Source organism: Ursus arctos, unplaced genomic scaffold (assembly GCF_023065955.2).
Source record: "Ursus arctos isolate Adak ecotype North America unplaced genomic scaffold, UrsArc2.0 scaffold_13, whole genome shotgun sequence".
Taxonomy (NCBI): Eukaryota; Metazoa; Chordata; class Mammalia; order Carnivora; family Ursidae; genus Ursus; species Ursus arctos.
Window position 1 is genome coordinate 55316442 of NW_026622797.1, and position 24893 is coordinate 55341334.

Below are 24893 nucleotides of genomic sequence, written 5' to 3' on the forward strand. Positions count from 1 at the left end.
ATATAGGCTATGTTTATCTAAAGGGGCTTTCTATTTTTCAGAATCATTAATTTAGATCTGCCAGTTTATTACAAAATACCAAACTAATTTGTTAATTAAATGTCACCTTCAAATTCAAAACAGTTACAAGGAAGGAAGGGAAAAGATCATACAATGGTCATGGCAGGCTTGTTTGTTTTTATAGGAATCAACGTAAAAACCTTTAGTATAATGTAGTGACTATGGCTTAGACAGGGAAGCCCACTCCTACAGGCCAAACTACACCAGTTATGTCACCTTAGGCAAGTCACTTAGCCTCCCTGTTGCTATTTCAAATCTATAAAATGTGAAAATAAAAACACCTATCTCATACATTTCCTGAGAGGATTAAATGGATTAACGTAGGTCAAGATTTTAGAATAGTTCCTGACACAGAGCAAGTACCAAGAGATTTTTCTTTTTCTTTTAGTAACAAAAATGCAGGAACATTTTGGTATATTTTCAATATGTGTAAGGAAAACACTTCGTTTAGAGAGCCTAAAATTTATCTAAAACACCTTGGCTACGTAGATCGAATTACAAATAAAGATTAAATATATTGCTAGATTTAATTACTTGTACAATTTAGTAATTTTTACATAAGAGGAAAATAAAGTAATAATGTTAAAATAGAGAAAACAATGTTTAAATAAATTTAAAAAATAACCAAATGCCAATGGCCTCATCCAATAAAGAATATGCAAAATTCAAACAGTCTCATAAATGTAATAGCATAAATATACTGGACATCATCTTAATTTTAATTTTAGGAATTAATTTTGTCATGCTAATAATTAATTTTGTGGATACCTTTCTCAAGTTTACTCAGACACAACAAAAATATATTTAGTGAAATGAAGTCCAAACAATATGTTTTATGAGTATTTCCATGTAGATATATATAACTGAGGCCAAAAATAGTAGTTATATTTAATATTTGAAACAAAAATATATATGAAAAGAAGACATTAATCAGTGTAATCATGGCTATTGATGGTAAACTGTAAGATTATTTTCACTATGGGAGACATTATGTGATTCTCCCCCTGAAATTCATTATAACAGGCTTTAAAGAGTTGAAGTATGGGCACAGGACAATGAATACTATTTAAAGGGAAGTGGAATTTAGTTCACAACTAGGCAGAATGATATTATACATGGCAATAATTTTATTCATTACACAAGTATTTGTTGAGCACTGAGTAAGCACCAAGATGGTACTAAACTCAGGGGATTTAATGGCAATTATGATAAACATGCTAAAAAGGTAGCTCTTATGTTAAAAGTTCTTATCATAAAAATAACTATTATAATAAATACAGAAAGTGGAATGAAACTTTTAATAAATACCATATAACATAATCATGGAATACAGAGGTCTTTCCCAAGCAATGCAAAATCTCGTCAGAAGACTTGAAGGAAAACTAAAACCATCTGCCTGAGAAAAGACATTATAAACTAAGTTAAGTGACAAGCAAGAGTGGGAGGATACATGCATTTTCTATGTACAATAAATAAAACGTCTTATCAATAATATATGAGGAACTTCTATAGATCGGTAAAAAATATGATAAATAACAGAAATAGAAATAAATGATGAAAAGTATTAAAAAGCAGTGCTAAAGAAAAAAGTAAATGTATTTTCTAGAGATAAATTATGATTAATTTCATACCAAAAAATTGCCTCTTCTTTAAGATTTTCTTGGCTATTCTTAGCCCCTTAATCTGCAATATTAATTCTAGAATTAATGTGTTGAGTTCCACAAATTATATAATTATGTTTGGGTTGAATCTGATTTATGGATAACTTAGTATAATGTGGAAATATTTGACAACTGTACAATGTAAGGCTTTATATTTATTAAGATTTTCTTTTATGACAGTGAATAAAATTTTTCATTTTTATTCATACATGTTTTTCTGACTTTTTGTATATGATTTGCATTGACTTTTTAACTTGCCATTTTATAGCTTTTTTAAATTATTTAAGATCAGTAGTTAGTTGATTCTGTTGGGATTTATTAGATGATCATATCTCACATAATATGTAAATAATAGTAACTATTTTCATTCCTCATTTATAATCCTCATTTATTTATCTTATTTTATTAATCTCATTTATTTATCTTATTTTATTGCGTTAGCAATAAATGAAGAGTAAAACAATAATGAATAGTAATAGTAGTCAAGGGGCATTATTGCCTTGATACTGACTTCAACAGGAGTGCACCAGATGTTCTGTAGTACAGACATTTAAGCTAACCCTCTATTTTTTATTTATAAATTTCTTCAAGAAGATATGAATATCACATTTTAATATCAGAACATTTAAAAAATGTATACCTTGTATAATATTTTGAGTTTTGAAAAAAAAGGCTATATTTGACATATCAGAACAGATATATGGTATATTTTGTTTTAATTTTTCTTTGTACTAAAATCCTGTAATTGTTTGTATGTATAAACAGATATGTGAGGTGGTGCCAGCAACAGGGTTTTGATTTATAATATCCACTCATTCAATGAATATCAAAGTGTTTTAGATGATGCTTTCATATAACAAGCATGACTCAAGTATAAGTGAGAGGTAATATGCATTTGAAGATAAAATAATAATTTTGATTATACAAAGAAAATTTCAACAAAAACACTATTTCCTAAATTTCTGTATATAATACTATACTGAAAACTGTCTTGGTGGATATGGCTCTTACTGTGGTAGCAAAAGCAATTATATAGAATAATACACATGTAAAACAAAGCATTGTGGAAGTTATTGTGGAAAGTTATTGTGGATAAGACTTATGTTTCCATATGGGTCAGAGACATTATGATGGCAATTTCTTGTGTCTGCACTGTATACATTTATTGAAATGTCAGTTCTTAATATTAAAATAAATATGTATCATTAAAGAACAATATATTTAAAGAGGCAGATATATTTATTTATTTGAGAAGCAGTGGTTCCCTACAAGTATAAAAGAACTATAACGGATACTTTTCTATTGATCAGAATGTAAAACTGAAGGAAGAGAGAGAGGTAAAATGAGAAATACCATTGGCTAGTGCTCTGAGGGCTCCAAATTCTCCTGAAAAATGAGCAAAGGTATGGTAGAGTTATCTTTAAATATGGAGTTATACTTCGCTTGCAAATGTGTATGATAAATATCTTTATAAAAGTTAAAAGACAAGTCAAAAATTGGGAGAAATATGAAAATACGTGTGTCCCAATTTTAAAAGGCCACATTATATTACTTGGCCTTGACAAAAGACCTACTTGAGGGACACCCGGGTGGCTCAGTCGGTTAAGCACCCAACTCTTGATTTCAGCTCAGGTCTTGATCTCAGAGTGGTGAGGTCAAGCCCCGGCCTCGGACTCCACCCTGGGTGTGGAACCTACTTAAAACAAAACAAAACAAACAAACAAACAAAACCCAACTTTAGTACCTGTTATCCCTGCTATCTAAAAGAAATCCAAAGAGGATTTTCACTTTAAGGCAGAGGCAGCACGTACCCCAAGTAGTCAGAGTGGCGCCACCAAGCTCCTTCCCTGGAACTACACTCAGCGTGAAGCCACCGGAGCTTTGAATGGTGTCTGTGAGCATCTGTGCTTTATCTTGATTTATTTAATGCATCTGTTAGCAAGATGTGTCTTAAAGAATCAGAAAAGCCTAAGAGAGGTTAGTTTTGGCTCTGGGAATGCTCAAACTTTCTCTGTATAAATTAATGGTAATTGCTTCTTCACCTTACACAATTTCAGCTTACAAAAGGTTTCATAAGAACCCTCCGCTTTCGGATAGTGTGGAAAACTTTTAGCACGTAAAAGTCTAGTATTCAGAACAACTGTAAAAAATCAACATGTAAAATAATATAGTAGCCAAACAGGATATCAGACCAAAAAAAACCGGCATTTCACAGATTAAAAACAGGATTGCCATAATCCTATAAGGGTGGAGTCAGGGATATGAAGTTTTATTAGTTTAGTTCATATTTACATGCAGGTTTCATGTGTATCAATAATACATGATCAGAATTAAAAAATATATTTGCTGGCACACCCATAATGAATAGTATTATAAATATAAATAGTATGATTTATATTATTTTTTAAGTTTCTTAAGGAAACTATTTGAAGTATTCATTTCTTGGTATAAGATTTAAAAAAGAGAGCCAGGGTGATCAAAGATGAGCTCTACTAAATCAGGAAAAAATTATGATATTTTTTCACAACAGATTTAATGAAAATTTCTTTCGTTTTAACCAAAATGAGATAATTGAAAAAATAATAATAATTGAAAGAATTAATTCAAATTCATAGACAAATACTAGAAAAGACTGAACATTAAGTTGATCAAATACTGTTTTTTTCTAAATAAGTTGCTTTAAATAATTGTAAAATACCCTATCAGGGATAATATCAAGGCAGATTTTTACAAGATCCTCGATACTGCCCTGTCTCTATTAGGCACTTCAGTTTTGACAGGTATCCTGCAATAAGCCAGAGGCATAGGAGAATGGCTCTGGGGAGAGATACTCCAGATTTCAGCTGTGAAGTTGATGAGTTTGAAGTTCCTTCCTAATATCCAAGGAGTTGGGTCTAATATGTTGTTGAAAATTCCATTCCCAAATCTAGGAGAAACTGCTATGCAAAGGTACATTTTGGAGAAGTTAAAAAAATCAATGAAAACTGAAACTGTGGAAATCAATGAGACAGCCCAGGAAAAATATGCAGTATTAAGATGAGGACTTAGAAGAGACATTTCAGAAAAACAAATCAAATTTTGGGAAGGAAAAAGTTGTTGTTGTTGTTGTTGTTGTTTTAAGATTAATTTATTTATTTTGGGGGGGATGGAGAGGGGCAGAGGAAGAGGGCGAGTCTTAGGCAGACTCTGCGCTGAGCACGTAGCCCCGGAAAGGGCTCGATCTCACCACCCTGAGATCATGACCTGATCCAAAACTAAGAGTCCCAAGCTTAACCGACTGCACCACGCAGGAAAAGGGGTTTTAAAAAAAATGTTTCTAAAAGAATGGTCAAAGATGTAAGAAGAAAAGTAGGTGGTGTGTATATGTATGTGGAGTGTGTGTGAGTGTGTGTGTGTGTGTGTGTGTGTGTGTGTGAATGTTCTCACCTAAAGCAAAGGAAAAGTGGTGCAGATGACCAGTGTGGTAAACTGTACCATGCAGCAAAGTGCCTCTAAAATGTAGGAGGGGGTTTGACAGCTTGCCAGATGGGCCTGGGCGATAGCTAGTTATCTAGGGAAGGACAGTTACCTACTTTTTTCATTGATGAAACAACCTGAATATTTTCAAATACTTAAAAAAAGATCCGGAAGAGAGGAAGTGAATAAAGATAAGAGTACGCTATTAAAGAATTCCCTGGGAAGACAGAAAAGCATTGAATCAGGGCAGAGATGAAGAAATCGGATTTTAGTTGCAGAAGAAACTCTTATCCATGTATATGTATTTTTTCCCTTTCTTTCTTTTGTTGTTCTTTTCTTTCTTTTTTTTTTCTTTTTTCTTTTTATTTTTTTGGCCTTTTTGAAGAAGTTGATCCAGTTCCTATCTAATGCATTTTATTTTCTCTCTGCAATGAGAAGAAAGGTCATCCAAGAGTGAGAGGATTAAACTGTATTTAACAGGATTGGGAAAAGAGCAAAAGAGTTAGTGTGGGGAATAGAAAATAAACCTCAGTAGGGGACTTAAAAGGATTTCCAGCTGGTGGTGAAGTCTGGTTTGATACCATGGTCTCCAAAATGTAATGAAGGAAGGCAGACCCCATGCCCAACGCCTGCACATATGAGAGCAGTGAATACTGAGAGCAGAGATCATTTCTTTATTTAGTTGCAATATGGTCCTGTATTAAACTACTGTTACTTTTTTATTATCCACCAAGTATTCACAATATACAAATGGCATTGCCATCTGAACGTGGGAAAACATTTAAAAAATAAATAAAAGCTGTTCCTATCAGCAAGTAGATACATAAATGTCATAAAGTTTACTTTCTCTTTCTTAAAACTCAATTCTCCCCTTAACAGCTTGTGCCATTCCCAAATCCTTATAGAATAGTTGCTATATTTGTTTACTTACTATTCACTTAAAATTATGAGTATATAAAGATATTCCCATACATATCATATATACAAGGATGTCTGGGAATAGACCAACCTTTATCTTCTAATATGTTCAGACATTTTGGTATGCATAGGCTTTCCAGCTTTCAACAGTCTTTGTTGTAGACTCTATTTGCATAGTCCATGTTTTCCCCAAATATTTAATATTAGAAAGTTTTGTAATCTTAGCATCTGTTCAATTACAAAACAAAACAAAACAAAACAACACCCTCATGTGTTACAATTTGCCGTACCTGTATATCAAAACTACAGTACGTAAAAGGCAATTTGCATAATTAGAAACAAATTTGCTGTTCTATTACACTACTGGAACGTGAAATTTCAACAAGTGATACAAAGAACATCTTGCTATATAAACATTTCCAGAAAACAAAGTATTTACTTCTTTTAACTTCAGGTGAAGATATTGGAGTGAAGAATAAGAAAGCTTCTAACTAAATTTTTCATTTATAGTGCACAAATTTAAATTTAAAATTCCCAGTAGATAGATAAAATTCACAGTAAATAGAAGCAAGTTATGTTTTTGAGTTGCAAGTTAAGATGAAGATGCACTATTGCAAAAGTAAACATTAGAAATGCACAGAAACAAAATAAATATGTACATAGTAATAGATGATATATCACAACAAGCATGATCTTCGGAATTAAACTCGAGATATATTTTCACTAGGAAGTAAAATAAGTGTTCTCAGATTTAGAAGTTCACCAAAACAATTTCATAGAACATTAATTTATATGCATAATTTAAGGAACTATAGAAATCAAATGATATATGTGGTATAAGAATTATGTTTAAAATATTCACAGAAATATTTCCTTAGAGTTCAATATTTAATAATTTGATTCACCAAATAAATCAGTGTCTGCAGGATTTCACAATAGGTAATAACAACAATAAAGATCTAAAAGTCAATGTTATATTAAAAACATTCCAGATCCATTTGAAAAATTAAACCTATCTTTTAAACTAGATGATTAAATATTCAGCTTCTGGATCATAGGGTCCCTCTAAAATATTTTGTTTGCTCATTCATTTAATCTCTCATTATCAACCTACATATATGGACCACTATATTCTATGTATCATATGATAAGATGGAAATATCGAGAGCAGTTCTTACTCCTATGTTGTACCCTAGTCCTTGCAGGAACATATGCTCTGTAATAACAGAAGAAGTATCATAGTAGAGATTCATACACAGGCATTTGTATGGATGTGGGGAGAAGTATTTATAGTAAATTTAGAATACAAAGCATTTACAGTAAGACTAAAAGAACTTTCCAGAATAGATTATATTTGTCTGTACTTTAAAAGTTAACCACCTGTGGATATGGAAAGAGAAGAATATAGAATATGCAATGCTACAGGAACACAAAAGTCAGTTGATAAGATATCCTTGGTTAGTTACAAATATGTATGTCTGGAACATTAGAATTGGAGGGTAACATCTGAGGAAACTCCAATGACTTGCGATGAACTAATATGAAGTATCAAATTCTGGTTTATTAAAAAACAAAAATCTAAGAAACCAGAGAGTATTTTAAATTTTGAAATGATCATAAATACACAGGAATTTGCAAAGATGGTACAGAGTCCCATTTACCTATCTCCCTACATCTTCCAATAGTCACATCTCACATAACGATAGCACAAAAAGAAAATCAGGAATTTGATAGCGATATAATAGTTAGACTACAGATTTTATTCATATCTTAACAATGTTTACATGCACTCATTTGTCTCTGTGTGCGTACTTCAATGTAATTTTATGACATATAGATTTTTTTTTACCACCACCACAGCCAAGAAACAGAACTCTTTCATCATCTCAAAGAAACTCCTTATACTATCCTTTTGTAGCTATACCAATTCCACTATTACTAAACTCTGTTTACATTAACAGCCAATCTGTTCTCCATCCCTATGTTGGCTCAAAAATCTTACATAAATGGAATGTATAGTATGTAGCCTTTTGAGACTGGCATTTCCACTCAGCACTTTGAGATCCATGGAGGTAGTTGCATGTGTCAATAGTTCATTCCTTTGTAATATTTCATGGTGTAGATACACCATGCTTTGCATTTACTAGTTGAAGCACAACAGGGCTATTTGCAATTTTTGGCTATTACAAATAAACCTTCCATAGACATCCATGTACAATTTTTGTGTGTGAACATAAGGTTTCGTCTCCCTGAGATAAATCCCAGGAATGGAACTGTTAGGTCATATAGTAAGTGTATTTTAGTTTTATTGGATACTGCCTACTGCCAAACTATTTTCCTGAGTATTATACCATTGTACAGTCTTATCAGCAATTTATGAGAAATTCACTATATCCTTTACCTGACCAACATTCAGTATTAACTTAATCTTTCTAATATACCATGCTTTAAATTTTCATTTCCTTACTGCTTAATCGTATTGAACATATTCATATGCTTACTTGCCATCAGCGTGTCAGCTTTGGTGAAATATCTGCTCATGATATTTGTCCATTTTCTAATTGAATTCCCAATTTTTTCTAAGTTTCAAGAGTTCTTTAAATATTTAAGATGCTTATCCTCTGTCCAGGATGTGGTTCGCAAATATTTTTTCCCAGTGGTAGCTTGTTTTCCCATCCTCTCAACAGGGTATTTCAAGGAGCATGCACTTTAAATTTTGATGAAGAGCAATTTATCAATATTTTCTTTTACAGATCGTGAAATGCCATGCTTAATATTTCTTGAAAAGTCACTCATACTTCATTTAATTTTCTTTGTAAATTTGCCAAAATGCAATTGTGCACACTTGTGTGGGTCTATTTCTGGCTTTTCTATTTTTCCTTTGATCTATGTGTCTATACCTTCTCAATACCACACTATATTGATTGCTGTAGATAATTAGTATTCCTAAAATTAGGTAGAGTGTTTCCTCTCATTTTATTTTTTTAAACATTCACTCTAGGTATTCCAGTACATTTTAATTTCCATAAATTTTATTATGTTTGTTGATAGGGGTGCCTGGTTGGTCAAGTGGCTGCCTTCTGCAAGGGTCATGATCTCAGGTCCTTAGATGTGGTGGGAAGGGCCCACATAGGGCTTCCTGCTTAGGGGGGAATCTGCTTTTCCCTCTCCCTTTGCTCCTCACCCCTGCTCATGCGCTGTCTCTCAAATAAATAAATAAAATCTTAAAAAAAAAAGAATGTTGATATAAAAAACCAAAAACCAAAAAACAACAACTTGCTGGGATTTTAGTAGGCATTGTGCCTATCCTAAAGATCAATCTGGGGATAATTGACATATTAACTATGTCAAATCTCCCAAATCATGAGCATAATATGTCTCTTCCTTTATTTATCAGGTTTTTTGGCAATTTTTCTGTGTATAGATTCCATACATGTTTCGTTAGATTTAAATTTAAGTATTTCATTTCCTTTGAAACAATTTTAAATGGTACTGTATTTTAAATTGTGTTTTCTGAATGTTCATTTCTAGTACATAGAAACAATTAATTTTTGGATTTTTTATTATGTTCTGTGACTTTGCTGAATTAGATTATTATTTCTAGATTTTAAGTCCCTCATGATTTTCTTATTTTTCTATATCAAATGATATGATATCAAATGATATGAACATATAAGTTTTCTTTATTAGCTTTATTAGCTTATCAATGTGGTTGATCATTTTGATTGATTTTCAATAATTAAATAATCTTGCATTTGTGGAATAAATCACACCTGATAGTGGAGTATAATTATTACACATAATATATTTATTTTCTTTTATATGTTCCAAAGTAATAATTGCTTTTGAAAAAATATCCTTTAATATAAAAATTTTCTTAATATTATTTTTTATTTAGGAATCTTTAATGTAATTGGTTTTAGTCGATGAAGTTTTGCTTGCTATATTATTTGTATGAATAGAATTTGATGTTTTTCAAAAAGTTAATAGATATTCTATGTATTAACATGTCTTTTAAAAGTTTGAATCCATTTTATCTATGTTTAAAAATATTCTATGTGATCCATCAATACATCTTTTTGTATTAAATTTAAATAAAAAAAACGTGAATCCAGTATTTAAACTCTTCCTTCTCTAATGGATTGTTAAAATAACTTCCTTTTTCTGAGCTTGAGAACTTTTGGTAGCATTTATTAACTACTGATGTTGATGATATTTAAATAGTATTAAAATGATTTTTTGGTAACACGTTTAGTAAGAGTGCTAGATGCCTAGCATATGTGTTAGTTCATAGAATCTTCATGTGGGTCAATGACTAAAACATTAAAAATGATTTATAATATTTTGTTTTTATCATGTTGCTTTTAACAGGCAAACCTATTTGCTAATACCAAAGGAGTGGATACTACTAGGCCAGTTTATAGATGAGGAAAGTAATGCCCAAAAAATCTAATTAATTTTCTATTTTTACATAGATAGTAAAGATTTTACTGATTGATTGATTGATTTTTCAGAGAGAGAGAGAGCATGTGCAGGCATACACATGTACACATGAGTCGGGGGAGGGGCCTACGGAGAGGAGAGGGAGAGAATCTCAAGCAGACCCCCCTAGCTGAGCTTGGAGCCTGACAGGGGCCTCCACCTCATGACCTGAGATCATGACCTGAGCCAAAACCCAGAGTCGGGTGCTTAAACAACTAAGCCACCCAGGCGCCCTTATTTTACATAGATAGTAATGATGAAATTTGTAACTAAACCCACATGTTTGCCAAACTCACTTTCTCTCTACTTTATATAATGAAGTATTATAATTCAACATGCTATAGTACAATTACAACATTTTCTTAGTGTCTCAGAACGATGTAACCATTTTGGGCTATTGTACGAGTAATTTATTGCTGTATTATTTCTCTGTGAAAGAGCACCCCAAAACTGAGTATTTTAAACAATAATTCACTGTTCCTGATAGGTTAAAAATTGGCCAAGGTGGAGGGGTTTTTGTATCTGCTGGTCTCCCTTAAATGGCTGCTACTGAAGCTAGGTGGCTTTGCATCTGGGAAGTATATGGATCTTGGCTGGGGTATCTCAGCTCTCTTCCATGTAGTATTTATCCTCCAGCAAGATAGTACTGGCTTGCTTTCATGAATAAGACAAAGGTCTAGGAGAAAATGTGTAAAACCCTGTCAAGGCTTAGGTTCAGAAAATTCTCTGATAAAGTAAATCTTCTGGCTATTTCAGATTCAGGGAGTGAAGATACAGACTCGCCCTTTCATAGCCGGTTCTGGAAAGATATTTACTTATTTATTTCAAAGAGAGAGAGAGCTGAGCCCAGAGCCTGATGTGGGGCTTGATCCCACACCCTGATATCATGACCTGAGTTGAAACCAAGAGTCAGATGACTAACTGACTGAGCTACCCAGGCACCCCTGGAAATATATATTTTAAAAGGGATGAATATAGTAATGAATAGAGAATTAGGACAATCATTCAATCATAGCAGACATAATTATGAGACAGGGAAACTGAAGGGACCCCATGAAAGAAAAAGCTGTTGTTTTCTTTTCTTTCTTTTTTTAATTCTTTTGCTTCTTATCGAATTTTTATTCTTGCTAGGACCTGCACCCCCACCCCACTCTACACATGCCTTGTAATACAAATAGCATATGTCCTCCTTGTAAGGGACAGAGATAATGATATCTTTGGAGTCTTCCAGTGCTATAAATAATATCTAAGGTATGACTGGGAGGGGTCCTCATGAATGTTCTCCAAGACCACTGACTCCAAACACCTTGACACCAAGACCACTGGCTTCAGGGAATGAGTGACTTATGAAGAACTCCTGGACCCTGTCCTTATTCTGAACAGTTCCTGGATGCCTAGGAGGACACATGCACCTGACCACAGTCACCAATAAAAACCCCAGACACCAAGCAAAGAGGAGACTCATGCTCTTTTCCTTTCTAAATCTCCTAGATGCTCCATCCATTTCCTCTGTCTCTGTCTCTGTCTCTCTCTCTCTTTATATATATATATATATATACATCTTCAGTAAACTCTGCTTTCACTTCCTGCTGGCTCACATTTGATTTCCATCCTGCTTGAAGCTAAGAACCCTCTTGGCTAGTCCTGCAGGACCCCTGCTGGGTCCTCAACTGGCCTGCCTGCATTAATTATACTATGTCTCAAGCTATTTATTTCCAAACTTCATTTCACACTTTAAAATTACAGAGTGATGTTCACTCTTGTTAAGTAATTAGTCACACTTTTTACCAAAAGCAAAACCCAAGAAAACAGTAAAGTCTTTATGATTTTGTTTTTATGAATTAGTGAATTGTATAACTGTAGTTTGCTGGACAAATTGGAATATTTCTATCTATGATTTTTGTGGATTCTTCTTTAAAATTTTTATTTATTTATTTATGTATCTATCTATCTATCTATCTATCTATCTATTTATTTACGAGATCTATAGAGAGAGAGAGCACAAGTTGGGGGAGGGCCAGAGGGAGAAGGAGATGGACCAGCAGACTCCCCACTGAGCATAGAACCTGATGCGGGGCTCATTCTCAGGACCCAAGATCATGAACTGAGCAGAAGTCATAGGCCTAACCCATTGAGCCACCTTGGTCCCCTGATTTTGTGGATTCTTTACCACCACCACCACCACCATTTTTTCTCCCTATAATATATATGGAAGTCATCTGTTATTTTCCCTAAGAAAATTAACTTTCATCAAGTGTCATCAAATATATTTTACCATTATTAATTCTGCTGGTCTTTAAGCTGTACCAAAGATAAATAAGACAAAGAGAGCCTGGGCATCAGGGACTTCCAGATCTATGTTTGAACTTCAACATTTTATATAAGTTTTGATATAGGTACAGAATTTTTTTTTTTGAGATTTACAAACTGCAGTGGTTTGATGGCAAACTGAAGCAATTCTCAATTTTTTTTGTTTATAATTTTTAAGGGTTGAAAATTTAAATACAAGTTCTCCTAATACATATTCCTTGAATATATGCTATCTGCAGGATCTGAGTTACATCTATTGCTTGTGAATTTTTTGCTTGTTTTCTAATCCGTACTGCAGTGTTGAGAAAGCTTTATGACTCGATTCTGCTGAGATTGTGGAGGTTCAAATACTGAGAATGACCTGAAAATAATTCTCATTTCCAATTGTATCAGCCTTCACTTTTACTGATTAACTGTACACTGCCCAGTATGTACTGGCTACTTAAGAACTTATTTAATGATCTGATTTGGATTTTTTGAACTGAAGTAATGCTGTTGTAGTGTGAGCCCTGACAGATTTTTTTCTTCTTTTTGGTAACGCAAGTGCCTGACTTAAGCCTTTTTTTTTTTTTAAAGATTTTTTTATTTATTTATTTGACACAGAGACAGCCAGTGAGAGAGATATCCAGTGAGAGAAAGACAAGCAGGGGAGTGGGAGAAGAAGAAGCAGGCTCATAGCGGAGGAGCCTGATGTGGGGCTCGATCCCAGAACACCGGGACCACGTCCTGAGCCGAAGGCAGACGCTTAACAACTGAGCCACCCAGGTGCCCCTGTATGTATACTTTTTTAATTGAAATATAACTAACATACAGTGTTATATTAGTTTGTAGTGTATCTATAATACCTACAAGCAATACCAGTGTCATATTAGTTTCAGGTATATGATACAATGATTCAACAAATGACCAACAAATCAACAAATTTGGTTGATTTCAGTTACTCACATCCATGTCTTTTCTGTTTCCCTCACTTTAAATTCCTGCTGTTATATTTTAAATTCACCGTTAAAGAGTGAGCCTGTGAAACCTGAGGCTCCCACCCTTGACCCTAATAAAAGCGGAATCTCTAGTGCATGAGCTCCCCCCTACCACCACCAAAGGGCCCCAGGGGTATTGTGTCATTTCCAGGTCTTGCAAGTAATAAACATTCATTTTTTCAAAGTTTCCCGATGGTTGTCTGGTTGTCGCTGAAGGGCATCTTGCATGCATAATGAGAACCACAAGGGTCAGTCCAGTTGTAACACTGGTTTGGAAAGAGGAGATGTGTGTGGGAAGCTCACTGCAAGCCAGGTGAATGCTTTCAGGCATTTCTAGCTGGTAGCATTGCTATCAATAGGCTAAGAGGAGCACAAAACAGTTGTATGCATTAGGGATTATATTTGTCTTCTAGAATAAATTATTTAAAAAACATTGAAAGACAAAAGGTTGATATTTTTCTCATGTAAAGGAATTGCAAAGTGGGAATCTGAAACACGGCTAGGCACTGAGAATTATTAAATATTTGGGGAAATAATAAGAAAAAAGAGAGCTAATCTTCAAATATTTGCCCTTAGGAAATTTGACATGTTCATATACGTATATATGGAGCTTACTTCTAAATAAGAAGCAATTTAACATGCACACACACACTTACTGTCTCTCAAATTTCATATAATTTAAATTCACATCTATCATAAAATTTATTTGTTGAATAGATGTGCTTTGTATTGGATTGTTGGTAAAGGTTGAAGATTTTTGATGGCTGAGATTTTCACAGTGAAAAACAGCGAAGATGTCTTCTACCAGACAGAGGCTCTCTCCAGCTTGGTATTCTGCATTCCTGATCTCCTCTAACCCTTAGTGAGCATATATACACTGAGCAGTGAAACCAAGAACTGAATTTGCTTTTAATTACCTGTCTGTTTTATTTATTCTTCTAAGAGAGATCGAGTCTGGAATCTCCCTACAGGTCTTTTCTGTAATCATTAAGCATTTCAAGGAGCAGTTGGTTTATATTAAAAGTTCAATAGGGCATAACTATTTCTCCTCATCTTCTGAAGTAAAATAATTCACTCTTGTTCAGGTGTTATATGAGACACCATTTCATTTGAAGAGGCAGAGAAGATTAATGAGTTTGAAGGCAATCGAGCTGTTATTTTCAAATAGTAAAAGCAGTGAACTAGGCATACATTGTTTATTTTCTACTCTAAAGGCAATATAATTGTACTACATATTGGTCTATAAAGAAATAAAACCATGTTGCAGCAATCCTCAGGTCAACAAACATTCAAACCACCACAATATTGAAGGTGGAGCCTGGCTGCACCCAGAATTCAAAGAAGGAAACTAGGGAAAATTAACATCTTGAATTTCAAAAGAACTCTAATGAAAATGATAAATCTAAAGTCTAAAGAATTTGTTTTTAATTTTAAAAAGTAGAAAAGAACATTTCAGAAGTCACTTTTAAAGGCATTGTCTATGTGGATTATATCTAAGGCAAAGCCTATCCTAGAGGAAGGCAATATTTGGTTTGCCCAGAACAAAAATAATGAAATCTTGATGAATTAAACTTAATGAAAACTTGTCATTTCTCTAAGTATGTGCTGTTTATTAAAATATTTTTCAGTTGAGGAAAAGAACACAACAAAATATCTCATTTTAGTTAGGTCTTTGGAGGCATGGTAAGTTTTCAGTTTCTAACACTGATTAAGCATGATGAATTATACTAATCCCTGAATAGATATTTTTTTCCAAAAAAGACATACAGATAGCCAATAGACACATGAAAAGATGAACAACATCATTCATCATCAAGGAAATGCAAATCGAAACCACAATGATATATCACCTTATACCTATGAGAATGGCTAAAATAAAAAAGACAATAAATAAGTGCTGGGGAGGATGTGGAGAAGAAGAAACCATTGTGCACTATTGGTGGAAATGTAAACTGTTGCAGCCATTGTGAAACAGTATGGAGATTCCTCAAAAAAATTAAAAATAGAAATCCATATGACCTAATAATTCCACTACTAAGTATTAATTCAAAACACACAAAAACACTAATTCAGAAAGATACATGCACCCTTATATTTTTTGCAGCATTTTTTCTTTACAATAACCAAGATATAGAAGCAACCTAAGTAACCTAATTGTCCATGAATGGGTAATGGAGATGTTACACACACACACACACACACACACACACACAATGGGATATTATGCTGCCATAAAAATAATGAGATTTTGCCATTTCTAATAATATGGATGGACCTAGAGAGTATTATGCTGAGTAAAATACATCAGACTAAAAAAGACAAATACTATATAATTTCACTCATATGTGGAATCTGAAAAACAAACAAAAAGCAAAATCAGATCTATAAATAGAGAACAAATTGATGTTTGACAGCGGGGAGGTGGGTAGGAAGATAGACAAAATGGTAAAGGAGAGTGGGAGATACAAGCTTCCAGTTATGGAATGAAAAAATCATGGGAATAAAGGGCACAGCATAGGGAATATAGTCAGTGATACTGTAATAGCATTGTACGGGGACAGATGGTAGCTACACTTGTGCTGAGCACAGCATAACATATAGAGATGCTGAATCATTGTGTTGCACACCTGGAACTAATGTACCATTGTGTGTCAATTATACTCAAAAAATTTTTTTTAAAAATGTACTAATCCTTTCAAACTATTCTGATTTTCAGAATGTATTTAATAATTTCTATTTAAATAAAGTTTAAAAAATTCCCCAATTGTGTAATTCTTTAATGTTGTCATACTTAGTCCATGTGCGTGTTTCCAAATTCTTCCAAAATTCTTTAACTATAGTTTTTAGGAGGTTCTGGAAACAATTTTTGTGATCTCAAAAGGATTTCATAGTATGTATTTTGTGTTTAAATTTTAATGATAATAAAGTTCAGTAACTGATTAATTTATGATTAAAACTGTTTTTTCTTTAAAATGATTAAAATGTGTCATATTACTAATTTTTTGTTTCTTTAGCTAATAAACTATTTCTAGAGCACTTTAAGTTTACAGAACAATTGAGTTAAAAGTACAGAGAGCTCATAAACACCCCCCACATCACTCCATCCCCAGTCTCCCCTATTACTAATATCTTGCTTTTGTGTGGCAATTTTTTACAATAGAGAAGCCAATATTGATACATTATTAGTAACTAGTGTCGATAGTTTTCATTAGAGTTCACTGTGTATTGTGCATCCTAAGAGTTTGGACAAATATATAGTGTAATATGTCCACCAATTTGAGTATCATGCAGAATAATTTCTGTCCAAAAAATCCCCTTTGCTTCTTCCTTCCCTTGACTATTTAGCAATCACCACTTTTTTACAGTCTCCACAGTTTTGCCTTTACCAGAATGTCAAACAGTTCAAATCGCAATGTGTAGCCTTTTCAGATGGGATTCGTTCACTTAACAATATGCATTTAAGATTTCCCCATGTCCTTTAATGTCTTAATAATTCATTTCTTTTTAGTGCTGAATAATTTTTCATTATATGAGTATACCCCATTTATTTACTGATTCACCTACTGATGGACATCTTGGTTGCTTACAAGTTTTGCAATTATGAATAAAGCTTCTATAAACATTCATGTGCAGGATTCTTGTGGACATCTTTTAAAGTCCCTTGGGTAAATACCAGAGTATGATTGCTGGATCATATGGTAAATATATGTTTAACTTTGTAAGAAACTGCCAAACTATCTTCCAAAGTGGCTGTAACATCTTGTATTCCCACCCACATCCTCACCAGTATTTGGTATTAGATTTTAGACATTCTAAGTAAGTTTGTAGTGGTATCTCATTGTTACTTTGTACCCTAACGATGTGATGATTAGCATTATTTTCCACCTGTATAACCTATTTGGTGATGTATCTGTTCACTTTTACCCACTTTTTTTTTTTAAGAATTTATTTATTTATTTGACAGAGAGAAAGAAACAGCCTGAGAGAGAGGGAACACAAGCAGGAGGAGTGGGAGAGGAGGAAGCAGGCTCCCAGCGGCGCAGGGAGCCTGATGAGGGGCTCCATTCCAGGACCCTGGGATCACACCCTGAGCCGAAGGCAGACGCTTAATGACTGAGCCACCCAGGCACCCCACTTTTGCCCACTTTTTAATCAGGTTGTTTGTTTCCTTGTTTTTGAGTTGAGTACTGTTTGCATATTTTAGATTCCAGTTCTGTAACAGATATGTATTTGCAAATATTTTCTCCAAATCTGTGGCTTATCTTTTCATTTTCTAAACAATGTCTTTTGCCCAGCAGTAGTTTTTAATATTAATGAATATTAATGAATTAATATTAATGAATCAATTTTTCTTTCTTCAATAGTGCTTTGGTACTAAATCTAAAGTTACCACTAAACCCAAAATTACCTAGATTTTATGGTATCCTCTAGGAGACTCATCTTTGTGCATTTTACATTTATACCTATAGCATATTTTGAGAGTTAATTTTGTGAAATGGGTAAGTTTTTGTTTTGTTTTGTTTTGTTTTGTTTTTTGCATGTGGATATCCAGTTGTGCTGGCACCATTTTTTGAAAAGACTCTCTTTTCTCCTTTGTCAAAGATCAGTGGTCTATATTTATCTGGGTCTATTTCTGGACTCTATTTTGTTTCTTCGATTATTTGTCTATTGTTTTGCTAGTACTGCCCTTTCTTTATCACTATCACTTTATAGTAAGCCTTGAAGCTTTATTGTGTCAGTCTTCTCATTTTGTTTTTTTCTCCATTAATATTGTGTTAGCTATTATGGTTCTTTTTCTTTTCCTTTTAAACTTTAGATTAGTCTTCAGAAAATTTGGGAAAAAAACAACTAATGTTGAAAAGTGGTCAAGAGACTTAATTTTTGAGTTAGTATTATTCTGTTAATGATAGGTTAAGATAGCTTTTGTCTTTGTTTCAATCAAAGAATATTAACAGCCTTGTTTGAGTATTGCTGTATAATTGTGTGTGTGTGTACCTATAATTGTGTGTGTACATATATATACATGAATATTATTATTCTATATTACAGGGAATTTTCAGTTTATTTTTACTCATAAGGCTTTTTCTTTTTTTTTTTTTTTTTTGAATGTTAATAATCAATTTTCTTCTGTAGTCTACCATCTGTTTAATCAAGGATATGGGCAAGAATAGGTTCATCCTAAGTAAGGTGGGTGAGGTATATCCCATGACTTATTGTTTACCCAGTAAATAAGTATACAACAAATAATATCAGCTTATTAAAGAAAACAGAAATGCTGGCTTATGGTGCATTTTTTTGCTTTCATGTACTGAAAATCTCAGTCTATGAATCTGAATTCTACAACACCCCATGCCCCAAGAAAAAAATGCTCATCCTATATCTCTGGGGTCAAGCCCAGGCAGTAAGTTGTTGACAAATGTATTTTGAAAGATAAATATAAGACAAGAGGCATAGAAAATCTGGAGGTTTAGTCACATCTTTCTCAAGCTAGATGTGTGATCTTTCAACCTAATTGATTATGTTTTATTTATAAGATGAAGAGGATTTGCTAATCAGTCCTAAAGTCCTATTAAGCTTTATGTTTGTATGATTGTTGTTGTCTTTATGAATCTCTAATTTAGCATACCAAGGATATTAGGGAAATGGAAGAGAAAAATATAGATTTTGGGGAGAAAATATTGCTAAGACCTTATAAAATGTCACCTATTGTTTTAAGTGCCTTACATCAATGCATCCATTTTATTGTTACAAAAATCTTTAAAAAAAGGAAATGTTCTTTTTTCTACATTGTACAAATAAAACAAGTAAAGAAGAAAAAAGTTAGACAAGGGGACCAAGGAGATAAACTACTAAAAGAGAGCCAAGATTTCAATCCATCCGAATCAAGAACTATACCTTACACTCTAAAGCCCTGCACATGTCAAATGCTCAATGCAGATTTCTTATTTTTGTTGTTAATGTTCATAGCAATACTTACTGCTTTGTGAGACTTCTGCCAGAGTTCAGAGATTAGTTTAGTACTTTGAGATGTATGGAATCTAAAGTCTGACAATTTTATCCTAGATTCGCTCAAGAATTTTTAACAGGGTCTGTTCTAATCAGACCTATATATAATGTAAGAGTATCCTCAAAACAATCCACCGCCTGCATTAGTATAAATTTGAGTGTGTTAAAATGCAGATTTTTGGATCCCAACCTAGACACATTGAATCATTATATGAGAAGTGAAGTTGAGAAATGAATAATTTAACCATAACAATTATCACTGCTGTAGATGAAATGAAGAATTCCTTAGTTTTCACTGTTCATTTTAGACAATCCAATAATAATTTCAAATAACAAGATCCCAAGATATAAATAAAAAAATGCGGTCATCCAGCCGAGCAGGCAATCAGAGAGCCATCCAACCATCCATTCATTCAAAAAATTCTACATTGACTTTTTACTATGTGACAGATGTTACACTGGAAGCTGGAGATAGGGCTCTAGCCTCTGTGATTACTCTAATATGATAAAAAACCAAAAAACAAAACAACCCCCCAAAACGCCCCCAAAAACAAGGAACCAATCTTAACCATTTTGAAAATATTTGGTGAGAAGATATAGTTGAAGAGATAATAGTCCTTCATTATTAAACATCCATTCTTCTCATATTTCAGTGCCTGTGTGCCAGGTTCTGAATGGAGTGTAAAATCATTTTTATTGATTAGCTTAAACCAAGTGTGTTGCTTGACTCTGTTGTAGAAAGCAAAGCAATCGGCAAGATTCCAATCCTGAATTTGCCATATAGTAACATAAAATCAAGGACTAGTCCGTTTTATCCGAAATACAGATGTAGCTGCACATTTTCTATCTATATCACAGACTCATTATAGTACTATGCAATCTAAAAACTACTTATGAATAGATATAGAAAATATGGCATCCTAAATACATTGTTAGCTTTATCAGTAATGGTTATTAATAAAATACATTTCTCAAGTTATAAATAACTTAGGTAGAACACTTACACTTCTTATGCTCAGATTTCTAAGGCCCAGAAAACATGAAGAATTAAGGTGAGTCTACCTTGAGGCAGTGTTTTCCTACTGCTATTGTCTTGCTACTGAGATCTGCATTTGTATAATCAATGCAGTGCAATGTAAATAAAAAGTTAAAAATAGTTAATGTGTTTCATGATGCATGTCTCTCCTTGACTTGATATAGTTGTTGGGATAATAATTTTTATTACCTTGTTAAATCTATGGTCAATACTAATCTAACCTGAGATGAGAGTCTTACAACAATAAAGGTGGCTGATGTCAAGGGTAGTACTTACAGCAACCATGTTGAGTGTGGCAATTTTAGTTATAATAGCTAAATCTCTGCTTTGGTGTAAGTGGTAAAAACAAAGGGAAATGGGCAGCCAAAATGGTACTATATGTACAAATTGAAAACAAAAAGAAGCTGTAAATAAGTGTTTAAAATGGATACTTAGAAAAATAAACATTCTGATCTATTTTAACAATCCCGCCTCACTGTAGCCATGGCAATACTCCTCTAGGTTATCCAGCAGCTTGAAATTCAGAATTACACAGAAAATAGAACAAGTGCAAACGAATGCTCTGTAAATCTATTAGGAGTCAAACCTTGGCACTGCTGTATGGGCAATCATCAAAGAACAGTGTCTTCAAATATAAATTGGGGCAACATTGTACTGCTGCTTTTATTTATAGATGAAACTTTTCTCAACTCTGTTCCCTGAGCTCTTTGCTTTATCCTGAACTTGTTTCACATTTCTTTTCCCTTGGTGAAGTTCTGTATGATTTGGCTTGTGAGAATTTTCCTCTTTCTTTGCATTGAGCCTGCTGAATTTAATGCAGCACAGAGTTGCAGACTGATGAGGCCTCACATCAGGGAGGGTAGTATATCTGTGGGTATCCCTTAAGAGCAAACCATAAGATAAAACAATAGGTCACACTTTCCATCCTGATATGTAAAGATTGTCAACCATTAATCTTAATTTAATATCACTTTCCACTCTTCCAAAAATCTTAGTTTTTAGTTCTGTGTTTTTATTTTCCATTCACCATTATCATTACTAAAACATCTTATTACATAATATCTTAACATATAGTGGTTTGGGTCATTTTATGTTGGTAACATTTTATGTTAAGATGAGTTGGCCTTTGGTAGATTTTTTTTTTCCCCTACCATTTCTTGATAGAAAATAATTTGAGAAGCAAAATGTGAAGTGTTCATTAAGCAGTGTCTTTTACCAGGGTGGTAAGAATTTAGGAATTCCAGGATTATTTGCCATCTCCAATTAATTAATCCCCCAAAGTAACTTCAGTCTTTTCTCATGGACCATGAGCTGCGGACAATTTATCAAGTGGAGCTCTCCTGGTCCCAATTCTATTTCCCACTGTTTTTTCTCAGCTTATCAGTCAGGCGCGATAGTTCCTCCAGGTGCTCTTGTAAGTCTAACAGATCACCATCATCACTGTCATTTATTGACTGCCAGATAAATACTTTGCAGAGCATGGTGTAAACTGCTTCTCTGGGAAATCTAGCTCCACATATAAATACGTCTTTCTTTTCTAAAGTGACACTCCAGTATATGCTACTAAGCAACAGCTCTCTCTCTGACAGATCTAGTGTTCTTTACTTTTTTCACGGGTCATGTAACCAAGACTTGGGACAAACTTTAATGCTTTTTGATTGAAAGATGCTTTTAAGGACACAGAATTTTAAACTCCAGAAACTAGAAAAATCATCTAGTTGACAAAAAGTACTACACTACCTAACTTTTAAGTAGAAAAGTGTGGGCAAAGTAACAGGGAGACAATGCAAATCTCAGTCATCATTCTAAGTTTGGTGTGGATTTACTAAACCTATTTTCCATATTGTGACCTTGCCTGTGTTCTGTGTCAATATCACCTTTTCCCTCCTGGGAGGGTACAAATAGCAAGTTGTTTTGTTGCTTGGCAAGATTCCCTCTTGTGAAAGTTAGCAATGTACAACCCAACTCTGCTTTCAAAACCTGTATTTGTTCTGGTGTTTCTGAAGTTGACCTGGAAAAAGTAGTTTTATTTATATTTGATTGTTATTGTGATTATCATAGAATTAATACTGATCTAGGTATATGATCTCTACTCCTTCTCTCAACTGGAATCCTTAACTAATTAAAATAAAATAAAATAAAATAAAATGAAATAAAATAAAATAAAATAAACTGAACAAAAGTTTCAGAAACATTTTGCAGAAAAAATCAAGGAGGAGTCAGCCAGAACATAAAGAAGGAGTATTACCTAAGGAAATTTGAATATTTGAAAGGGATGTGAAATAAAACTTGTAGATGTGTACACCACAACAAAGTAATAGATAGGCCAGGTCAATTTGGGTTGAACATGAGCTTACATAAGTATCTGAAAGCTTCAAATGAAAATAGGTCTGATACCCTATTGAGGAAAATAAAATTACCTTGGAATGTTTAAAATCCATAGCTAGATTGTTAAGAGTAAGACAATCTATACTGTAAGAGTAAGACTATATTGTCTTCTATTGACCATGCTTTCATGTAACTTCAAGTTCTCTGAAGACCAAAATTATCATTTGGTCCATATTTCAAATTTCAATGTGGGTCTGGTATATTGAAACTTTTGAGAATTTCCCAAATAGAATATAATGTATTTTATGCACTAATAGATAATTTATTTGATTCTATTAATTTTTATAAATCTCTCATTCCAATCACCCTCGAATTCTATAATGCCATATTGTTCTAACTTTTACTTACTATCTGAATATTTCTTCTTTATCCCCTTCACTTGCTCATCCTTCAGTTTCTGCTCCCATCCCTAGATTAAACACGTAAGCTAATTTGGTCAAGTGTGAAAGATATGGTTGGGACTCCATATCCCCTCAGCATTCAGGGTATCCATACATGCCAGCGGCTTTATTCTGCAGTACCTGCAACACTGTACCTGAGGACTATCTCTGGCCACAAGGATGTTCTCCAGCAGCAGCATGAGGCATGTCAGAGGTAGCAGACAATTAATGTTCTTGGAAGCAGTCCTCAACAAATTATAGGCAGGTATAGTGGATACATAACCCAGCTTCCTTGTCCCTTGGGAGGATAGGGGCAGGGTATACCAATTCTGAGGCATATTATAGTCTACCCAAGTAATACGTTCATTAACCCAGTCTATATTGACTTCTTTTCCTGTTCTTCTCTATCTCCCTTCCCTACCAGTTCTTCATGAGATTACTTTCCAAAGAAACTATTTGTACTCAAATATATTTATTCGGCCTCTGCTTCTTGGGTTACTCAACCCAAAACAGTATGTTATTTGACTTCTTTAAGGTTCAATTTACTTACCATAGAAAAGAAAAGAAAATACAGAACTACAGGATTTTTGTGAGATAATGAAATAAATTATGTGAAGCATTTTATATAATAACTATTTTGAGCATAAGAAATATTATTTCCTTTCTTTTCTCTCACCATAAATAATATTTGCTTATTTCAAATAATCTGCACATTAGTGGGGTTGCTCTTTTTAAGATTGTATTTTCACTGTTTCTCTCCTTCTGGAATGTTCTCAAAAAAGCATAGGGTGGTAGACTATTGACCAAATGTGGCCTATAGACATGGTTAGTTTAGTTGTCACAGTAAAGGTTAGCCCAGCATTATAAGCTACAATTTTCTACCAACATTTAAGACAAGGACATTTTATGGTTTAAAGCTCAGATTCCTGGCTTATCTTGGGAAAAAAAAAAAAAACACAATGAGAGCAGATAGAGAAATTTGAGCCTGAGTTCCTATATGGCAAGAGTTAGCTAGCATTAACAGATAACTACCCACACCAGATGGAGCATGTACTCTGTTATTGTCTCCTCAACAGGAAGATCGCCTGTCAATTGTTACTCATAGTAACATTTACATTATTTTCCTGAAGAAAAGTTAGGAATAAAGAGAAATGTTTCCTGTAATTACTTCTCTATTCAAAGAGAGAAAACAAAGAAAAATAGACTGATAATGTTATTG

The 24893-nt window shown here is 33.5% G+C and overlaps 1 pseudogene; it reads right to left on the bottom strand.

The window, feature by feature from the left end:
• LOC113264694 (endophilin-A1-like) overlaps positions 1 to 23874 on the bottom strand; it is a 30355-nt pseudogene extending 6481 nt beyond the window's left edge.
• Between the last annotated feature and the right edge of the window lie 1019 nt (positions 23875 to 24893).